Below are 4,616 nucleotides of genomic sequence, written 5' to 3'. Positions count from 1 at the left end.
AATTAAATATTATATATATTTATACAAAAATATATAATAATTAATTTAGTAGTTAATTTTTTTATATGTACATACTATTTTTGATAATTTTATATGATTATAGCACTTTTTAATTTAGATGTGGTTGGACAAATGGTGTAGGACGCAGTTATGGAGTTATGGAGTGTATAAGTACTTTACACAAATGTAGTGTTAGAAACAAAAATTGAATTGTCCGATTTTCGGATTGGATTTGTGTTTTAAAACTTAAAAAAAATTGGATTTGTGTACCCCAAATTTTTTTAATATTTTAAACACAAATCGGAAGGTCCGATAACTTTTGTCAAAATTTAAATTTTCTCTTCTATACTAATTGAACTATCCGATTAGTAGGCTTAGTTTTTTTACAAAGAAATCGAATGGTCCGATTCTTTCATCTCTTATTTCAGAAAAAGTTGTATTACATCTATGTCTAAGACCTACATCCTCCACAATAACACGTAATACACGCATGCTTCTCATATAAAGAAAAATGAACCTATGATTATACATGTATATAATATATTTATGGATTATCCTATAATAGTAATTATATATTTAGATACTTTGCTTTTCTTTTTTTATACCTTTTATGGTCGCTAGCTGAATTGTTTTATTCAATTTCTTAGATGCTACTCATAATGTTAGTACTATTTGAAGATAACACATGATGATGATGATGATGATGATGATTTATGTATAGAGGTATAGTACTACCATCATCACCATAATCATTAATTACCAGCATAGTGATCTAACAAAAATGCAATAATAATATATAACAAGCTAATAAGATTACAAGGATAAAGAGTAGTACTGATCCGAAGGAGATAGAAGCTGACGAGGCAATGAGGTGGCTATGGTTATGATCTAAATGCATGTGGTCCGAAACATTATGAAGACAATCATGTATGTGTCCAACATTCAAGGACTATTATAGTTATTAAGATAAATATTAATATAATATATCATCTTTCTTTTATTGGAAAAAAAAAATGTAGCACATACATGAATTATTCCATGTGGCAACTTCATTCCCGTTGTTCCTTTAAAGTGCACATCAACAAGTTATAGCTAACTTCACTAATTTGTGCAACAAATTATAATGAGAAACAATTTTAAATGAATGGTGCTAATAATTATTTTAAAAGATAATGAAGTTATCAGGCCCGAATTCGGTATTCACTCTATGTGAAGATCTATTTAATTTTGTTTCCACATAAATTAGTGAATACAAAAAGGACACAGTTCATGATCTAAATTAAAATAACTTGAATTTTGTTAGCATTGAAAATACTGCAGTTGATTCCCCATAAATCATGATACTTACTTCATCATAATTCTTGCAAAACGTAACATTAAGAATGAGTGTCATTTTATTTACTTATTTCAAAAAATTTAATGGTTAGATAAAACCACATGATATATATTAGGGTTCGCAATTCATACCCTACCCGCGGGTATTCAATTCGGTCCAACCCGTTCAGATAGATAGGCTACTCGACCCACTGCGGGTAGGGTATGGTATGGTCAATTAGGTATATAGTGAAGGAAGTAAGAGTTGAATTCACAACCTCCCTTATATAATAACTTATAATGAGTGAACAACCACTAAAACTAGTTAGTTAATTTAGTAATTTAGATCATTAATTTTTTATTTTTTATGTTATTAACATGTATAAAATTCGAAATGATTGAATTTTATATTTATTTTAAAAAAATTTGATATTTCTGCAGGTAGAATAGGGTAGGATTTAGAATTTTAGGGTGTGGGTAGGGTTAGGGTTGAGAGATTCTCAATCCGCAGGTAGGGTATAATAGAGTTTTAATAAAATTTTCAATCCGTGAGTGTGTCCTTTTCTTAAATTTACTTGTTGACCGTTTAACTGCTGTAAACACTAAATATCATACTCAAAGGTTTTCACTTTTCAGGTCTCTCCTCTGATCTTGATTCTTCTCTATTACCTTTTCCTTTTACTAGGAACAGTAAATTTCTAAGAGGAGCTATTCTACTTATATCTTAAATTTACCTACATTTGAACACATGATGATGAATTGTAGCTATCACAATATTGTAGCTTTAAAAACTATTAAGGAAAATTATTATTGTGCTGTTGAGTGCTTCAGTTGACAGCTCAATGCAAATAGAGTGCACCAGAAAGTTACAGATCACCTCAACTTATCAGTAATTGCATTGTTTTGACCAAAGATAATGCATATGACCAGGGAAAAAAAAAAGACCAAAAGTAATGCATGGAAGAAAGACCCTACCTTAAAAAGAATGTTTCATCTGTTCTATTGATTAAAGATATCCGTTTTATTAAGGAGAATATTTATTAATATTTAAAAGTGTTATCTAAAAATATATTATTAGACTGATAGACTAAAAGTATTGAATTGTTGGTTAAAATTATTGGCCATATAACATAAAATTGTAGTATTTTAATTTGAGTTGATGTAAATTTTTTGGAAAAGTATATGGAATCAAGAGGTAATAAACCAAAAAGTAAACAATTTAACTAATTTATAATTATATTTAATTAATTTTATTTGTTTTTAATTTATAATATTTGATATTAATTGCTTCTCACCCCAAATTAAGATTCTGAATGATATGTTGGAGAAATAGAGGTGGGGATCACGGAACTTCCAACAATCCCGATTCTTAGTATATAAAAAAATTATAAAATATATAAAAGAACATCCATTTAGTATGAAAAAGAAACATTCTGATACTTAATAGAAGAAACATTCTAATACCTAGTATAAGCACCATCCACGTAGAGGTTTTGAATTCACCCATAAGTATTTGGCTGATTTTTGGTTGGTACCCTCTTAATTTCCTAGCATTGTTAAAAATTTTTATTGTCGTCTTATAAATACTCACATTTTCTCTTTTTTTGAGTAGAAAATTTTACCATCAATAAAAAAATAACGTAAAATTACTGAGCATTAAAGTTTTCTCTTTTATTAATTCCTAATTGCACAAGATTAAATGGAAATACCTGCTATGGTTTTCAATCCATTATGATATATGAAGCCAAAAATGTTAACCCATTGGGAGGAAGAACCTTATAATTTAATTTAAGTATCATAAAATTTAGGGTAAAATACTATAATAAGCCAACGTCAATCCAAATTTATCTATATGAGCCAAAATAAAAATTGATACAGCAATGAGCCAGATCATATTTTTATATAATTCGAACCAGGCTAGTTCGAATTCCATTTCTACATAATTCGAACAAGCTTGGTTCGAATTATACACAAACACATGCATACACGTAATTCGAACCAGTGTGGTTCGAATTACACACAAACACACGCACACACATAATTGGAACCAGCTTGGTTCGAATTACACACAAACACACGCACACACTAATTCGAACCAGCTTGGTTCGAATTACACACAGTAGTTCATGGTATAATTCGAATTATGCTGTTAAAAAATTAATAATTTATTTAAAAAAATTTATTAAAAAATTTAATAATTTAAAAATTAAAAAATATATATTTTTATTTCATATGTTAAAAAAAGCTAACAAAATATTTAATTATGAGACTTCTTTAAAATATTAATGAGCTATCAATTCGAATTTCATACAATATTTTTCTGTCCATTTTTAATAGCTCATGAATATTTTTTAATAAATTTTTTTAATAAATTTTTTTAAATTATAGTACAAAAAATATTTTATCCTATGCAAAACAATTTAAAAAAAATGGCTTAAAAGATGTTAGGAGTACTATAAAAATTTGTAATGTTATAATAACTTAGGTAAATACATGCATGTACTCAAATTCTAAATAAAATACTCTACATAGTCAATAATAATTTAGAAATGAAAGAAAATATTTTATTTCATACAAAATAATTAAAAAATATATTTTATTCTATACAAAATAATTTTAAAAAATGGCTTAAAAGATGTTATGAGTACTATAAAAGTTTGTAATATTATAGTGATTTAGGTAAATACATAATAAAAATATTTTTTCTTTGATTTCTAAATTATTAGTGACTATATAGAGTATTTCTTTAATGTCCTAAGTCATTAGGACATTACAAATTTTTATAGTACTTCTAACATCTTTTAAGCTATTTTTTAAATTATTTTGCATAGAATAAAATATTTTTTTTGTGGTATAATTTAAATAAATTTATTAAAAAATATTCATAAACTATCAAGAATGGGTAGAAGAGTATTGTATAGAATTCGAATTGCTCACCATATAATTTGAATCAGAGTGATTCGAACTTCTCCATACGTAATTCGAATCATGTAATATCTCATCAAATAATTTAAATAATTTTATTAAAAAATTATCATGAATATTTTTTAATAAATTTATTTAAATTATACCATAAAAAAATATTTTATTCTATGCAAAATAATTTAAAAAAATGCTTAAAAGATGTTAGGAGTATTATAAAAATTTGTAATATCCTAATGACTTATGACATTAAAGAAATACTCTACATAGTCAATAATAATTTAGAAATTAAAGAAAAAATATTTTTATCATGTATTTACCTAAATCACTAGAATATTACAAATTTTTATAGTACTCCTAATATTTTTTAAGCCATTTTT

The sequence above is a fragment of the Arachis ipaensis genome, chromosome B04 (genome assembly GCF_000816755.2).
Source record: "Arachis ipaensis cultivar K30076 chromosome B04, Araip1.1, whole genome shotgun sequence".
In the NCBI taxonomy this organism is placed as follows: Eukaryota; Viridiplantae; Streptophyta; class Magnoliopsida; order Fabales; family Fabaceae; genus Arachis; species Arachis ipaensis.
Note: the sequence above shows the minus strand (reverse complement) of the source record.